At 34.8% G+C, this 19241-nt stretch overlaps 1 pseudogene; it reads right to left on the bottom strand.

Annotated features, from left to right (window-relative positions):
- Nucleotides 1-13918: 13918 nt before the first annotated feature.
- On the bottom strand, nucleotides 13919-16886 carry LOC124982929 (nucleophosmin-like; annotated as a pseudogene).
- Nucleotides 16887-19241: the final 2355 nt, after the last annotated feature.

Genomic DNA, 19241 nt, shown 5'->3' with positions numbered 1-19241 from the left:
AATTAGCTCATTGGTAATTTAGTTTGAATTACATTGTGCTTATAAACTAAATTGGAGAGAACTAGTATATTTATAATATTCAGCATTATATCCAAGAAAAGAAAATGCCTATTTTATGTCTACTTTTGAATCTTACACAAATGTAAAATTTTCTTTACATAGGATTTCTCACTTTTCTTGTTAAGAAGAGTATTAAACATCTATTTTTTTAATATCACAAATAGTATTTTCTCTAGCATCATACATTCTAACTAGTTATTTAGAAATTAACTAATGCAGAGGGCCATCTTAAATGTGGGCCTCAAAATGGGAGTACATATGTCTTTTCTATTACATTGTTCAGTTTTTCTCCAAGCCATTCTCCTATCTCCTGACAGAAACTGACCACATTGGTTCATTGTATTCAGAGAGCACAGTAGGGAGAGAATTTAATCTTCAAAAGTTAGAGTTAGAGCCTTTCTGACCAGAACAAGCTCCAAGTCCCGGAGCCAGTGCAGCGCAGCGTACTCTGGCACGCAAGCAGCTTCAGGGACCAGGATAGGGCAGCCAGAGACTTCCCCAAGTAGCCTGGACCCCTGCGGTGGGAGGTGCCTTTCAAGGCTAGCTTCTCAGACCAGTATGCCCAGTGAGAGGCTTTCTACATAGAACCAGCCCACAAGTCCCCAAACCAATGGAGAGCTTCGATCCGCAAGCAGCCTCTGGGATCAGGGCAGGGCAGCCAGAGACCTCTTCAGGCGGCTCTGCCCACTCCGGCCGCAGGCTCTTTTCACAGGGTGATCCAAGATGGTAGCCTAGAGAGTGACTGCACCCCCAGTCACTCCAGAACCCAGGAGTTAAGAAGGGGAGGCATTGAGAGACTCAGAGTGAAATAGAGCCACAGGTGAGTCTGCCCACTGGGTAAAGCTCGGCCCGGGTGGCAGGCACAGATAGGGGTGGCTTATCAGAGCAGGGCAGGGCAGCCAGAGTCTTCCCCAGGTAGTCTTCCACACTCCGGTGGTGGGCTTCTTCCACACGGCCAGCTGCGCGGTGCAAGCCCCCAGTGAGAGCCTTTCCGCACAGAGCCAACTCCAAGCCCTGGAACCAATAGGGGGCTAGGGGCAGCTTTCTTTGGATGCACTGCATTATCAAATTCCTCCAAGACATCAGGCTACTGAAGGCTGGGAGGTGATACACTGGAAATCTACCGGGACACTATAAGCCAATAGCGGAAATCTGCAATATCTCAGAGTCCCAATGATATCTGACCAATATGAGAAAACAAGGGAAGAAAATGTCCCAAACAAACCTAGATACTACATCAATAAAACCCAATGACAGCACAGCAGAAGAAATGTCAGGAAGGGAGTTTAGAATGTACGTAATTAAAACGATCAGGGAAGCAAATGAGGAGATGAAAGAGCAAATGCAGGCATTGAAGGAGGAGATGAAAGAGCAAATGCAGGCATTAAATGATCGCACCAATCAACAGTTAAAAGAGCAAATATGGGAAGCAAGAGATCATTTCAATAAAGAGTTAGAGATACTGAAAAAAAAGCAAACTGAAATACTTGAAATGAAGGAAACAATAAACCAAGTTAAAAACTCCATAGAAAGCATGACCAATAGGATAGAACACCTGGAAGACAGAACCTCAGACATTGAAGACAAATTATTTAATCTTGAAAACAAAGTCGGCCAAACAGAGAAGATGGTAAGAAATCATGAACAGAATCTACAAGAATTATGGGATATCATGAAAAGGCCAAATTTAAGAATTATTGGTATTGAGGAAGGCTTAGAGAAACAAACCAAAGGAATGAACAATCTATTCAATGAAATAATAACAGAAAATTTCCCAAATCTGAAGAATGAAATAGAAAACCAAGTACAAGAGGCTTATAGAACTCCAAACATACAAAATTACAACAGACCCACACCAAGGCACATTATTATGAAAATTCCTAACATACAACATAAAGACAGAATTTTAAAGGCTGCAAGAGAAAAGAATCAAATTACATTCAGAGGGAAACCAATAAGAATATCAGCAGATTTTTCAATCCAGACCCTAAAAGCTAGAAGGGCCTGGAACAACATATACCAAGCCCTGAAAGAAAACGGATGCCAACCAAGAATCTTATACCCAGCAAAACTTACCTTCAAATTTGACGATGAAATAAGATCCTTCCATGATAAACAAAAGCTAAAGGAATTTACAAAAAGAAAGCCAGCATTTCAGAACATTCTCAGCAAAATATTCCATGAGGAAGAGATGAAAAACAACGATGCAAATCAGCAACAGGAGGCGCTAGCCTAAAGGAATAGCCAAATAAATGAGAAACCAAATCATGTCAAAAACAAATATGAGTCAATTGACTGGGAAAACAAATCATATCACAATAATAACCCTGAATGTTAATGGCTTGAACTCATCAATCAAAAGACATAGACTGGCAGATTGGATTAAAAAGAAAAATCCAACAATATGCTGCCTGCAAGAGACTCATCTCAGAGAAAGAGACACCCATAGACTAAAGGTGAAAGCATGGGGAAAAACATACCATGCACACGGACACAGCAAAAAAGCTGGAGTATCCATCCTCATTTCAGATAATGTGGACTTCAAGCCAAAACTAGTCAGAAGGGATAAAGAAGGACATTACATGCTGCTTAAGGGAAGCATAAATCAGCAAGACATAACAATCATAAATATCTATGCCTCGAACATTGGCTCATCCACGTACGTCAAACAAGTCCTTCTCAATTCCAGAAATCAAATAGACCACAACACAATAATACTAGGCGATTTTAACACACCTCTCTCACCACTGGATAGTTCGTCCAAACAAAAATTGAATAAAGAAACTATAGATCTCAACAACACAATCAACAACTTTGACTTAACGGACATATATAGAATATACCATCCAACAAAGAACGAATACACTTTCTTCTCAGCAGCACATGGATCCTTCTCTAAAATAGACCATATTTTATGCCACAAAGCTACTGTTAGCAAATACAAGAAGATAGAGATACTACCTTGTACTCTATCAGATCATAATGGATTGAAATTAGAAATAAATGACAGAATAAAAAACAGAAACTTCTCCAATACCTGGAGACTTAAATAATACACTATTATATGATGATTGGATAAGAAAAGACATCAGGAGGGAAATAAAAAAATTCTTAGAAGTAAACGAGAACAAAGACACATCCTATCAAAATCTCTGGGACACTATGAAAGCAGAACTTAGAGGAAGATTTATTTCATGGGGCACATTCAAAAAAAGAAGTAGAAATCAACAAATAAACAACTTAACACTACAGCTCAAAGCGCTAGAAAAAGAAGAGCAGACCAATACCAAAAGTAGTAGAAGACAGGAAATAGTTAAAATCAGAGTCGAAATCAATGAAATCGAAACAAAAGAAACAATTGGAAAAATTAACAAAATAAATAGTTGGTTCTTTGAAAAAATAAATAAAATTGATAAACCTTTAGCCACACTAACAAAGAGAAAGAGGGAGAAAACTCAAATTACTAAAATTCGGAATGAACAAGGAAACATCACAACAGACACGAGTGAAATACAAAATATAATTAGAAGCTATTTCGAAAATCTATACTCCAACAAAACAGAAAACCTCGAAGACATCAACAAATTTCTAGAGACATATGAATTACCTAAACTGAACTGAGGAGGTCATACACAACTTAAATAAATCAATTTCAAGCAATGAAATAGAAGAGGTCATCAAAAGCCTACCAACAAAGAAAAGTCCAGGACCAGATGGGTTCTCAGCCGAGTTCTACAAAACTTTTAAAGAAGAGCTCATTCCAATACTCCTCAAACTATTCCATAAAATAGAAGAGGAGGGAACCCTCCCAAACTCATTCTATGAAGCCAATATCACCCTGATACCTAAACCAGATAGAGACACATTGAGGAAAGAAAATTTCAGACCAATACCCTTAATGAACATCTATGCAAAAATTCTCAACAAAATTTTAGCAAATCGCATACAAATATATATTAAAAAGATAGTGCACCACGATCAAGTGGGTTTTATCCCAGGGATGCAAGGTTGGTTCAACATTCAGAAATCAATAAATGTCATTCACCATATCAACAGACTTAAAGTTAAGAATCACATGATTATTTCAATAGATGCAGAAAAAGCATTCGATAAAATACAGCATCCCTTCATGCTCAAAACACTAGAAAAAATTGGGGTAGTGGGAACATTCTTAACATTATAAAGGCCATCTACGCTAAGCCCATGGCTAATATCATTCTAAATGGTGAAAAACTGAAAGCGTTCCCCCTAAAAACTGGAACAAGGCAGGGATGCCCTCTTTCACCACTTCTATTCAACATCGTCCTTGAGACTCTAGCCAGAGCAATTAGACAAACCAAAGAAATTAAAGGGATACGAATAGGAAAAGAAGCACTCAAACTATCCTTGTTCGCTGATGACATGATTATATATTTAGAGGAACCTGGAAATTCCACCAGAAAACTTTTAGAACTCATAAGTGAATTCAGTAAAGTAGCAGGTTACAAGATCAATGCTCATAAATCCAATGCATTTTTATACATAAGTGATGAATCTTCAGAAAGAGAAATTAGGAAAACTACCCCATTCACAATAGCCTTGAAAAAAATAAAATACTTGGGAATCAATCTCACAAAAGAGGTGAAAGACCTCTACAATGAGAACTACAGAACACTAAAGAAAGAAATTCAAGAAAACCTTAGAAGATGGAAAGATCTCCCATGTTCCTGGATAGGCAGAATTAATATTGTCAAAATGGCTATACTACCTAAAGTGCTATACAGATTCAATGCAATTCCAATTAAAATCCCAATGATGTACCTTGCAGAAATAGAGCAAGCAATTATGAAATTCATCTGGAAGAATAAAAAACCTAGAATAGCTAAAGCAATCCTCAGTAGCAAGAGCGAAGCAGGGGGTATTGCAATACCAGATCTTCAACTCGACTACAAAGCAATAGTAACAAAAACAGCATGGTATTGGTACCGAAAATAGACAGGTAGATCAATGGTACAGAATAGAGGACATGGACACAAACCCAAATAAATACAATTTTCTCATACTAGACAAAGGTTCCAACAATATGCAATGGAGAAAAGATAGCCTCTTCAACAAATGGTGCTGGGAAAACTGGAAAACCATATGCAATAGAATGAAATTAAACCCCTATCTCTCACCCTACACAAAACTCAACTCAAAATGGATCAAGGACCTCGGAATCAGATCAGAGACCCTGCATCTTATAGAAGAAAAAGTAGGTCCAAATCGTCAACTCGTTGGCTTAGGATCAGATTTCCTTAACAGGACTCCCATAGCATAAGAAATAAAAGCAAGAATCAACAACTGGGATAGATTCAAACTAAAAAGCTTTCTCTCAGCAAAGGAAACTATCAGTAATGTGAAGAGAGAGCCATACAGAGTGGGAGAATATCTTTGCCAACCATACTTCAGATAGAGCGCTAATTTCCAGAATCTATAAAGAACTCAAAAAACTCTACACCAAGAATACAAATAATCCAATCAACAAATGGGCTAAGGAAATGAACAGACACTTCACAGAAGAAGATGTACAAGCGATCAACAGATATATGAAAAAATGTTCAACATCCCTAGTAATAAGGGAAATGCAAATCAAAACTACCCTAAGATTTCATCTCACCCCAATTAGAATGGCGATTATCAAGAACACAAGCAACAATAGGTGTTGGCGAGGATGTGGTGAAAAAGGAACACTCATACATTGCTGGTGGGGTTGCAAATTAGTGCAGCCACTCTGGAAAGCAGTGTGGAGAATCCTCAGAAAGCTTGGAATGGAAACACCATTTGACCCAGCTATCCCACTCCTTGGCCTATACCCAAAGGACTTAAAATCAGCATACTACAGAGATACAGCCTCATCAATGTTCATTGCTGCTCAATTCACCATAGCCAGTTTGTGGAACCAACCTAGATGCCCTTCAGTTGATGAATGGATAAAGAAACTGTGGCATATATATACAATGGAATATTACTCCACAATGAAGAATGATAAAATTATGGCATTGACAGGCAAATGGATGAAATTGGAGAATATCATGCTAAGTGAGATAAGCCAATCTTAAAAAACTAAAGGACGAATGATCTCGCTGATAAGCAGATGAGGACATATAAAGGGGGGTGGGAGGGTTAGCGTTAGGTTTAGGGTTAGGTTTAGGGTTAGGGATAAGGAGGGTGGTAAGAATGAAGGAAAGAGGGACTGTATAGAGGGGAAAGAGGGGTGGGAGGGGTGGGGGGAAAGGGGAAAAAATAAACATCATTGCCCTATGTAAACGTATGATTACACAAATGGTATGCCTTGACTCTATGTACAAATAGAGAAACAACATATATCCCATTTGTATACAATAAAAAAAAAAAAGTTAGAGTTATACTTAATCCTTCCTTTTCAAATGTACTGACTTATTCATACCCTCAATTATAGAAAATTGCCTAAGCAAAGACAACTTTTCAGGATATCTGTATTTTTCCTTTTTCCTCTCCTCCACCTCCTCCTCCTCCTTTTTATTTTTAACTTTCTAGGACATACCTGTTTTTCTAGGATCTTTTACTTGAAGTAGTGTAATTTTTTTTCATTCTATGAAGTTAATGTTTACATATTAGAAATTTACTGTTCTATTATATCTTAGTCGTTGTTTCTTATTTTCTGGTTTCACTTTGGGTATAACTAGGTTTACCAGATTTTGCCGTCATTAAATTTAATTCAAAAACAAAGGAATAGGAAGAAAGAGAGGAGAGGGGTCAGGAAATTTCTGTGATATCTTTTCTTGGCTACAATTCATAGACTGGCTCTTTTTATACTTATAGCAATCATTTATTGTCTTTCCTTCTCTTTTTGAATCCTGACCTTTCCAGGTATTTTTAACGTATACAGCAGCATCATTTCTTCTCCTTACTTGTACCAACATATGTTTGAATAATCATCATCTCCACTCATTTCATACAATTTGCATTTCTATTATTTAGGCATAAATATTTTTTCCCTGTCTTCATTGTAGCTGACTTTTCACTTCTTTGTGTGGTTCCATCTCATTAAAACTATCTTTTACATTTGATCTATTCCTTTATTCCTTTTGAACCAAATATAAGCAAAATGCTCTTTTGTTTCCTGCTATAAATACTTTGAGCTATCCTTTATCTCTCAGAATTTTCAGAGTAGGACTTTCTTTCCCTGTGCTTTGGATTATTTTTGTGGATCATTGTTATTTTTTTTCCTGGTTATACATTCTGAGATAAGGGATATTTACCTAACTTATTCACATGTGTAGATTTGTCAGTGAGTATAGTATGTTAAATATTTTTTCCATTCCTAATTGTCCATCAGAGCAAATACAGATGTATTTGTTCAGGTCAAAATTTGGAGGACAATGCCTTACTCCATTTCTAATGTTTTTCAATCATTTTTCATGTGGGATTAAAGTGCACTACTCTTCTTTTATGACTTTAAAATTTATGCTTATAACAGAATTGACTATAGCCTATGGTTCTTTGAAATACTGTGATATTTAAAATCTATGTCATTCACATCCAAGTCTGAGTGATATACCTGAATCTTTACTAAGCTGTATAAGTAGTCTATTATAAATTCTGGGAGTAATTGTATCACCAATTGACCTTCTTTTTCCAAAACAAAATGGCATTCTTGGAGTTATAATTTTCAAATGAGTGTAAAGATAACAGAACCAAGAGGTTAAAGGACAGAATTATAGGTTAGAAAATTATTTATAATGCAGCATACTAGTGTCTCATGATTTAACTTTTCCCATATTTTTTTAATATTTTAAATGTTTAAGATTTTCTCAATTGTTTTATATTTTACATGACTATAAAGAAATTTTAAAAGCATATGAGAATTAGATTTTTACAAAATATTCCTCTGCAGTTAACTATTAAATTTATTAGTATAGTATTGTGCATTAATTTGCAAAGCTCATATTAACTTTTGCATCTATTTGGTTAAAAGTTGAGCTTTTTATAATTCATGGACTATTTGCCAAATTTCTGAAAGACAGATCCCAACATCTATTTACATAGTATCTTTAATTATTCATTTACTTTATTTAGCATGATTTAAAGAAAACAATAATTTTATTACTATTGTTTATTGATAGAATATTTTCATTATGGAATTTATGACAGATTTTGATTCATGCTGGCAATGGAGATATAGTTCTCCAAACTACATTCCTGTATTGGAATCTAGTGGGTCTGAAATAAACAGAATGAGTGGATAGGATCAATTATCTGAGGGTATATTTGGATGAACTGAAGGTATGTACTTATCACTTAGATAACCAAAGACCTGGTGGCAAGAACTAGACCCTTAGAGGTAGGATTAACAAGTGTCTGGTCCCTCAGAGATGTGGTCAAGGAATAATAGGCAGGGAGAAATATACAACCTATGGAAGAAAGAAAATAGGGACTTCCTGCAGTGCCAGTGTTGTGTTGCATCTGGGTGAAAGGATCCCCTTTAATCTCAGCATCGGGAAGATAATATGGAAACCAGTATGGAGATTGCTTTAAAAACCTTATACAGAAAAGAATTAGCTGGCCATCTCACAATAAGCAACAGTCAGATAATTGTTTTAGTGGTCAAAAGTTTAATATGACTTCTCAACAGCAGGTTTCAAGAGCTTTCAGAACTGTAGCTCAATCTGTTTAGGACTATAAACTTTGAAGGAGTTTTATCTAAAGCTTGTACAGTTGAAAAGATTCAGCTGAGGGTGAATTTTGCTCCAGAAGGCAAATTTGGCCACAGAGGAAACTCTCATATGGTCAGGGAGTGAGTCAACTCCCGTGGCTTATTTGGTTTAGGTACTTACTGCACTTTAAATCTTAAATAGCCAAATCTCTGAACACCTGCTGTATATTTAATGGGACCCTTATGATTACAGAAGTCTTTAAAGTCTGACTTTTAAAAATTAATATGCTTTAACAAAGATGGAGCTTTTTCTTCAGAAACTGGATGTTTTTTTCTTTTAAGACTTCTAATGATCCTTTTGAGAGTCTGTGGTTTAATTTTTGGAACCATTTTAAATGTAACTGTATGGATTTTGATTTTTATATAGCATGTTTTAACTAACTATCTGATATACATAATACTATAAGACTATTAGCAGAATTTATAAAAAATATGATTAAGAAATAGTTTGAGAGGTTGCAGTGAATTTAGGCACATAACTTTTGCACAAATTTATCTGTGTAAAAATTAAACTACTTTCATTTCTTCTAAAATATTCTATGGAACACTTGCAATGTAGTTGTTTTTCCTGGATATTTAGGAGATTATTTTAATATGGTGGGTAATTATAGGCTGGAAGGGGATATAAAAAATATTTTTGCAAAACAAGAGAATAGATAAAATTCATTATTTTGTTTTATGTATCTTTCATTGCAACATAATTATTTGTGTAAGAGTTAGATATTGCCTACCTTCCCTCTCGACCATCAATGGTGAACAGACTTTTTGCTGGATGATTAATTTCAAAAATAATGACAGAAAAAGTAATTCTTGTTTGCATTTTGTGATGGTTCCAACAAATAAACATATTTCTCTTGGGTATAAGAGAACAAAGGAAAAACAAACACCCAGAAGGATCAACTTTTGACCTCTATTATAGTTATTAATTAAATTGACTTATTAAAACATTTGATTTTATATTATTTTCTTTGACCATACTCTGGGAGTGAGCATAGTGACTAGATAAGTGGGTACTTAATAAAAATAAAAAAGACATATTATTGGACATGTGATTACTATGATATTAATAAGATATGCTGAATAGATCAACTAATGGGTTATGTAATATCAGACTCAATATATAGTTACATTTAAAGAATGTGATTTTGATAATAGTGTACCTAAAGCTACTATTAATTATCACTATTACATTAGTAAGTGAAATCATGTGGCGCATCTAAAAAGTATTATACTTTCATTTTGAATTTACTTTTCCTGAGTTGAACAAAAGTTATGATGATATTTATTTAGGAGATATTGGAAGCATTTCACATTATCATTTAAATACAAACTGGTAAAATTTTATTTATAAAATTCTATGAAAACTTTTAACAAATACTTTTTTTTTTTTTTTTCTTTTAAACACTCCTCTATGGAGGTAACCCTTTCTTTCTAGGACCTCCGGTTTTCCCTCTCAAAGAGCTATCTGTGGTTTTGGTCCCATGTCTTTTTATGCCTAGTTCTTTCCTCTTTTCTCTGGCTTAGGTCCTTTGGCTGTTTCTGAGCCCCAGAGGGATGCTTTTTCTCAATCTCAGGGGATTGTTGTTTGACTATCTTCTACATATATAGCATTCACATAGTTTTCACTTCTTTTGAGTGTTTCTTGGATTTTGACTTCAACTATGATTTACTCATTAGTGGTCAAGAGTAAAAAGCATATTTCAGCTCACATGGTTAGTAGTTTGCTTAGGAAAGATGTCCTTGGTGAAACCATTCTAGCCTAAGGTCTCAGGCTTCCAGGAAAGGTTCAAGGCTGAAGTGTTTCTGAAGCACAGAACTAAATATGAAGGAATTCACAACATTTTTTTCTTCTGGTTTTCATCTCTGTTCTGGTAGCAGCAACACAATGTAATTTAGGAACGATGAAAAGTTAAAATGATGAAAAGCTCTCTCATGTGCTTGAATCCTGCTGCAGTGTCAGCTGGCATGTGGCTGGCCTCTGTGGTTGGGATACATGAAGGCTGCATGCCTCTATTGGTTTGTGACATCCTAAAATAAATTTCATGTAGCATAGTTCATGATTTGGTTGCAACTAATAGTAGTTCTAGTAAAAAAAATGGCAAAGTGAAACAGGACATTCAGTGATTGAGTAGATCATTTTGGGTCATAGATTTACTGTAAATTAAATAAAAAGATAATACATGTATTGATAAGAATATGTAGCTTACAGCACAGATTTTTGTTTTATTGGTGTTCATGGGTGAACTAACTCTGAATTTTATATTACTGAGAATAGGTTGGTTTGGATCAGGTTACCAAATAAATTTGCCTGGGTTTTACAGCATGTTTAATAGCTACCGATTCTTTGAAGACTTGATTAGAGCAGTGCAAAACTCTTGCATGCATTAAGAAAACTAAAACTCAAGGCTCCCACAATGATGGAATATTATCGTTAGTTTAAACCAAGAGGGCCTTGTTATTTATGGACAGAAATGCAGGAATTTTGATCTAGCCTGTATTCTTGCTGACTATTTTTCTTTTTTTTTTTTTTTGCTAGAAATTGTAATAAGCATGGAACAGATTGATTTGGATGCCAATTAATTTTTCTTTCCTAAACTATCCTCTGGAGGAAATTCTAAATAAACAAGAGAAAGGCCAATAAATAAGAATGAGAACAGTGAGAAAAAAGGAGAATCAGGGGGCCTAGATTATTTACAAAATAAACAACCTAGCAGACCCTAGGTAATAGAGTATTGAAGATTTTATGTTTCCAGCAGACTAAAGGAGAAAAGCATTTACAATACAAGGAAGGGAGTCTAGAAAACTGAAGAATTTGAGATTGGGCATTGTGAGAGGAAATTTATTTAAGAAAGGATTTACAGTAAGGAAGATAAAATTATCAATACAATTTATATTATATTAATTTACAGAGAGTATATATTTAATACTATCACAAATATCATTAAATTAAGCATAAGAATATTTGAAAACATTAGAAAAGGAAAAAATGGACTTTGTTTTAGCTTCATGGAACTGCAAAAACTGGAGATAACTTCAAGGAAATGCTAGGTATTAATTTTTTGATGCAGAAAGAATCAGTGACATGAAAAGAGTTGTTCTTCAGAATAAATACACTCATCAAATCTCCTCCCTAAGATACCTCTAACATATATCTGAATGTCTTAATATGGTATAAAAGACAGTTTGATATGGTATAGAATGTAAGCTTCACAAGTTCAAAGATCTTATAATTTTTTCTAACACATCGTAGAAGCCAAGACACAAATATATTTTTGTTAAAATAACCTATGGAGATTTAACAGAACATCCAGTGCTCCTTTTCTGCCCCATAAATTAAGTCAGAATTTCTGATAGTGGAAGCAAAACAAACATAGGCATTTTCTTCCTTCCTCATTATTACAAGATAAAACTCAAATGCTACAAAATGTCATCACAATTGTGTATAGTATTATGAAGATTACTGTAACCAGGTAACCATTACACACCCTAAACAAATAGAATTTAGTTATCTCATCCTAGAAACCCTCCCATACTCTCCACCCCAATCATAACCCTTTTATCTCCCTAAAGTAACCACTATTGGATAAGCACTTCTTTTCTGTACACTTGCAAGAGTGCATATAGGACATGATAATTTTTGTGCCCATTTAAAAAGCATTGCTATTTTATTCCTTCAACCAATTTTCTTTCCTTCCTTCCTTCCTTCCTTCCTCTGTCCTTCCTTCCTTACTCTGTCCTTTCTTCTTTTTCATTATTATCACTGCCTTTTTTCTTTTTAAAATTTTATTGGTTCTTTTTTATTATACATGGCAGAATCAATTTTGACATAATGATTCAAGCATGGAATAAATCTTGTCCTAATTCAGACCACAGTACCACTCCTTCCCCTCCCAACTCTCCACCCACTGCCCGCTTCCCTCTGTTGATCTTACTGCCATTTGACCAGAGGGTTTTTTAAATTAATTTCTTGTGGATGTCCACAATGGTGAGAGTCACTGTGGTGTATTCATATTTGAACATAGGAAAGTCATGTCAGATTTATTCCAGTCTTTACTATTCCTATTCTGCACCTTTCCTTTCATTCCCCTTTGATATTATTAGTCTTTTATAATTTATCTGTTGAAGAACCTGAATTTCTAGAGATTGAGAAATGGGATTATGCTATTGCGACAGTTTAGTACTTGGTTCCCTAGTAGCCCATTAACATAGGAAAAGCAAAACAAAGCCTTGATTTTTCTTCATTTACCAACTTTCAAGATAATGAATTTTTTTTTATCATCTTCTATCCTCCTTTAATTAATTTTAAAGGATTGTAGATTCAAGCATATCTGTTAATTTCCTTTTTTTTTAGTTTTATTTTAATGTACTCCAAGTTTAAACCATTATTTCTCAAGCTGGGAGTGTTGGTTCAGGACATAGATCATAGTAACCTACCCTTCTATTCTTGTTTACCCCTTTTCTCTGGCACTCTTCCCAGACCTTAGTAATCCTATTCTATTTTCAGGTCAACTTAGTTTTTTGGTTATTTTACTCCCCTTTCCACATATGAGAATATGAGATTGAATGTGTGATACTTCTCTTTCTGGCTTATTTCACTTAACATTATGTCCTCCAGTTCAATTCACCTTGCTGCAAATGACTGAGTTTCATTTGTCTTCATGGATGAATAACATTCCATTGTGGATATATATTCTACATGCTGTGATGTGTACCTAAAAGTGGCATAACTGTATCATATGGAAGTTTCATTTTCTTTCTTTTTTTTTTTTTTTTTGAGAAGCATACCTATTGTTTTTTCTAGTGGCTACATTAATCTACATTCCCACCAATCCTTTTAAGGATCCCTTTTTCTCTACACCCTTGCCATAATTTGTTGTTGTTGTTATTGTTATTATTATTATTATTATTAATTTTTTAAAATACTGAGTTTATTTCACATGTATATTTTTGTCTCACCACCATTTCCATGTCTGACCACCACTACTACTATGTCCTATCATAACATTCTATACATAATGGAAAACCAAGCAAAGGGTGGAATTCCATCTTTAAAAACTAAACAGGCATTTTGGACAACACATTCTTGGCAATGGAACCTGGACAACATTTATCAAATATGGCAGGGGAAGTTCTCACTTTGCATTATGAAAAGGACAGCCAGATATCAACTGTTACAGAAATGACATGATAGAAATTTTTAACAAACCGTTTCAACAATTTTCTTAAAGAGACTTCATCTACTGCCAGAGACCTTGAATAGCCTCCCTGTCAGTCATTGAAAGCAATTCCTCACATAATTGATGAACTTGGTTTCTACTTTGGAAAGAGAACCACCTTTTTCTATACTTGCTTGCATTTTTGCTTTAATGTCTTCTATAGAACTAGGTCCTTTTGGTGTTTTAGGAGTTTTTGATCTTGGTGTTGATGGTTTTGAGTTTTTTCCATTCTGGTTTGATTTTTGTGCATTTTTGGCTGGAGTATGTTGTACAGATTTCTTCACTGGAGTTTTTCTTCAGTTTCCTCATCATCAAAGTCATCATCATCATCTTCTTCATCAGCAGCAAGTTTTACTTTTTTCTGGGGAACCTTGCTAACCACCTCCAGGGGCAGATAACTTTCCAGATACACTCAAGAGTTTTACATTCTCTTCCTCTTCATCTTCTGACTCTGCATCTTCCTCCACAGCTACTAAGTGCTGCCCACTAATATGCACAGGCTCTGAATCACACTTCAACCTTAAGACCACAGGTGGTGTGATTTCAAAGCCCCCAAGGGAATCCGTTGGTTGTATGGACATTTTCGATGTTGCCAATGTTTCTTTAATTGGACTGATTTCATAATTCATTGCCTCTGTTTCAACAATGTGCAATTCATCCTTTGCACCTGTCCCTAAATTGGCCGTTCTTAAGGATAACTGGTGTTCATTTTCATCTTATGCACCTTAAAGTTATAATCTTTGTCAACCTTTAGTTCACAACTGAAAAGATAGTTCTGGAGCTTCAGGGGGCTTATGTCCATATCCATCGAATCTTCTATGGGGTGTTTTCAAGCACTTAGGTGGGAGAGAAGGTAGGCGGAAAATAGACTGCTGCCCTAGAGAAGAGACGTAGGATGGAATCATGCCAGGGTTTTTCTTATTATTTAAATGGCATCCTAACTGAGGTGAGCTAGAATTTCATTGTGGCTTTGATTTGTATTTCTCTGATGGTAAATGATATTGAGCATTTTTCATATAAATTGGTCTTTTGTATTTCTTCTTTTGAGAAGTGTCTATTCAGATCATTTTCACAGTTTTTACTTGGATTCCTAGTTTTTTTGTTGTTGTTGCTGTTTCTGAGTTTTTTACATATTCCGAATGTCAGTCCTCTGACAGATAAAGAGCTGGCAGAGATTTTTCTCTCACTCTGTAGCTTGTGTCTTTACTCTGTTGATTTTTTTCCTTTGTTGTCCAGAAGCTTTTTAGCTTGATGTAATCCCATGAATCAATATTTGTTTTTGTTTCCTGTGCTTTTGAAGTCCTGTCCAGAAACTCATTAACTGTACCAATGTCTTAAAGTTTTTCTTCTAGTAGTTTCAGAGTTTCAGGTTTTACATTGAAGTCTTTGATCCATTTCAAGTTGAATTTTTACAGGGTGAAAGACAGGCATCTAGTTGTAATCTTCTGTATGAGTATTATCCAATTTCCCCAGCACTGTTTGTTGAAGAGGCTGTCTTTCCTCCAATATAGGTTTCTGGTGCTTTTTTGAGAATCAATTGGCTATAGGTGCATGATTTTTTTCTGGGTCCTGTATTCTGTTCTCTTTGTCTACCTTTTTCTAAACTTTTTGGTTTTTTTTTTTTTTTTTAATGCCAATACTATGCTGTTGTTGTTGCTATGGCTCTGCAGTGTGTCTTCTAATTGGGTATTGTGATGCCTTTGTTAGGTAGCAGTTAGACATGTGCAGTGGGTCAGGAGTTTTAAAAAAATACCTAGTATAGTATATTTCAGTGACTTGATCTGACAAAATTGTGATTTCAGGACCCTGGCCTTATATCAGTCCTATAAACTGTCCCTCTTACAACATGAGGAAGATAGATAAATCTGGGGGATATGAAACAAAGGGCAAGAAAATGTTTGTTCAGAGGGCCTATGGCTAAGATATCTTAAATAACCCCTTATACACACAACACAAAAATGAGATTCCCAGACCTAGGAAAGCAGGGTTATTAAGCCTGGAGCCCACTGACCATAAATTTTGTAAAACCAGTTCCAATTGGTCATTAGCCAGGCCAGAGTGACAAAGAATTGCCCTTAGGTAAATCTGTCAATCCAGAGCTGAGAGGTGAGACTTGGACACCTTTTGAACCATCTCCTTCCTACCCCAATAAAAGATGGACACAAAGAAGTGAGTTGTCACTCTCTGCTCTGAGGACCCACTCTCTCCCTTGAGGGTGCTTCCCCCGCTTCCTTCTCTTCTAATAAACTTGGCTATACTTTTACCAAGTCTCTGGTCTTACTTGAAATCCTCTCATATGAAGACATAAGAACTGAGAATACAACACAACCTCTGGTAAGATCTTACCTCAGGAATCATCTATCTCCATTATTACTTCCATTTGTGTTCTTTTTACTCAGAAGTGCTTTTGCTTATTTGGGGTCCTGTATGCTTCCATATGATTTTTAGTATTTTTTTCCCCTACTTCTGTGAGGAATGCCATTGACCAATGGGGATTGTATTGGCTCTGTAGATCACTGTAGGTAGTGTGGATATTTTAATAGTATTAATTCTTCCAATCCACAAATATAGGAGGTCTTTCATAATTTTTTCTGTCTTCTTCAATTTCTTTCATCAGTGTTTTGAATTTTTGTCAGTTTTGTTTTTCTTTTCAAAGAATCAACTTTTTGTTTCATTGATACTCTGTATTACTATTTAGACTCTTCTTTCATTTATTTCTACTCTGATATTTATTATTTCTTTCCTTTACTAATTTGGATATGGATTGTTCATGGTTTTCTAAGTCCTTGGGATACATCAGTAACTTGTTTATTTGATTTTCTTTTCTCTTTTTTGATGTAGGCATTCATTGCTATAAACGTACCTCTTTGTCTTTGTTTTTCTGTTTTACTCATATTTGGTATGTCATATTTCTATTTTCATTTACGTCAACACATTTTTGATTTTCCCTTCTTACTTCCTCACTGTTCCTATCTTTGTTCAAAACTACGTTGTTCAGTTTTTGTGTATTTGCATGATCTTTTAAAGTTTCACTTGTTGACTTCCTGTTCCATTATCATAAAAGGTTTAGCACTTATCATTCCAGTTTTTTTTCATGTTAAGACTTGTTTGTTGAGCTCCTGTAAAATGTATTCTAGAGGAAGTTGTATTTACTTATGAAGAGAATGTGTATTCTGCACTGTTGGATGGAATGTTTTATAAATTTTAATTTCATTTATCTACACTATACTGCAACATTCATGTTTGTTAATTTTTTATCTCAATAATATATCTATTGGTGAGGGGTTTTGAAATTCCCCACTATTAATTATGTTGGAGCCTATCTGCCCCTTTAGGTTTAATAGCATTTGTTTTTATAAAATTGGGTGCTCTGACATTAGGTGCATGTAGATTTGCATTGTTATGCCTTGAGGAATGAATCTCTTGGTTATTGTATACTGACCTCCTTTGTCTCATAATTTCTCTTAAAATATATTTTTAAGTATAAGTTTAGCCATTCCTGCTCACTTTAGGATATTATGTGCTTGAAATATCATTTTCTATACTTTGATTTCAGTCTGTGTCTTTACTGGTGAGCTGAGTTTCTTGTAGGCAACATAACATTGAATCTTGTTTTAAAATCCATTGACAGTCTGTATCTTTTAATTGGAGAGATCAGTTCATTTACATTTACAGCTAGTTTTGAAAGATACGGACTTTTGTCTATCATATGTTAATTGTCTCCTAGTTGTTTTAAGTATTCTTTGTTAATTTCCTCTGCAGTTGTTCTTCTTTGTGGTTTGATGGTTTGCTGTATTAATAATCTCTATTTCCTATTTTTCTTTTGTGTATCTCCTCTTCTCGAAGTATTTATTCTTTCATATGCTATCATTGATGGAAGTTATCTTTCATCAACTTCTGCATGTAGAACTCCCTTAAGAATCTTTTGTAAGGTTGTCCTAATGGTTCTGAATTCTTTCCAGTTCCTTTTGAAAGGTCTTTATTTCTTCTTCATTTTTGAAGGGTTACCTTTCCAAATATAGTAATCTTGTTGGGAGTTATTATTTTATTTTTTTAGAGATTTGCAATGTCCTTTCATGCCCCCTGACCTGTAAGTTTTCTGCTGAGAAATTTGCTATTTTCTAATATGGTTGCCCTTTGATGTGATTTATAGATTTCTTTTACAGATTCCAAAATTATTTCTTTGTCTTGTACTTTTGACAGTTGACTATAATATTGTTATGGTGAGAACCTTTTCTGGTCATGTCTATTTTGGGTTCTATAAGCCTCCTATATGTGAATATCCATGTCTTTTCTGAGATTTTAAGGGAAGCTTTCTGTTAGTATTTCATTGAATAGATTTTTTAATGCTCTAAATCTTTATGTCTTCCCCTTAGGATATACTGATAATTTGGAAGTTTGATTGTTTAATGTTTTCCCAAAGAAAATTCTCTGTTCATTCTTTCTTATTTTTTTTTAACTGGTCTTATCTAAATGAAATATTTTGAAAGACCTGTCTTCAAACACTGTTATTCTTCTTTTCACTTGTCGTAGTCTATTGTTGAGGTTTTCAACTGAATTATTTTGTTTAACTTATTGATCTTTCTATTTCCAAGATTTCTGTTCTGTTGTATTCCAGAATCTCTCTGCTAAATTTTTTATTCATACCTTGCCTTGTTTTTCCTAAATCCAATTAACTATTTTATTCTTTTGAATCTCATTAACTTTGTTTTCCTTTTCTTAAATTTATCTTTTAATTTTTTACAGACTGCATTTTGATTCATTGTACACAAATGGGGTACATCATTTCGTTTCTATGGATGTACATGATGTAGATTCATACCATTCATGTAATCATACATGTACAAAGGGTAATGATGTCTGTCTCATTCCACCATTTTTTATACCCCCTCCCTCTCATTTCCTTCTACACAATCTAAAGTTTCTCCATTATTCTCTCCCTCCCCATCCCCCACCCCCATTATATATCATTCTCCACTTATCAGGGAAAACATTTGGCCTTTGGTTTTTGGGGATTGGCTTATTTCACTTAGCATGATATTCTCCAATTCCATCCACTTATTTGCACATGCCATAATATTATTCTTCTTTATGGCTGAATAATACATTGTGTATATATACCACCGTTTCTTTATCCATTCATCTGTTGAAGGGCATCTAGGTTGGTTCCAATCTAGCTATTTTGAACTGAGCTGCTGTAAACATTGTTGTGGCTGTGTTACTGTAGTTTGCTGATTTTAAGGCCTTTG

The sequence above is a fragment of the Sciurus carolinensis genome, chromosome 4 (assembly GCF_902686445.1).
Source record: "Sciurus carolinensis chromosome 4, mSciCar1.2, whole genome shotgun sequence".
NCBI lineage: Eukaryota > Metazoa > Chordata > Mammalia > Rodentia > Sciuridae > Sciurus > Sciurus carolinensis.
The sequence above is the reverse complement of the archived record's forward strand: the minus strand, read 5'-3'. Positions and strand labels throughout refer to the sequence as shown.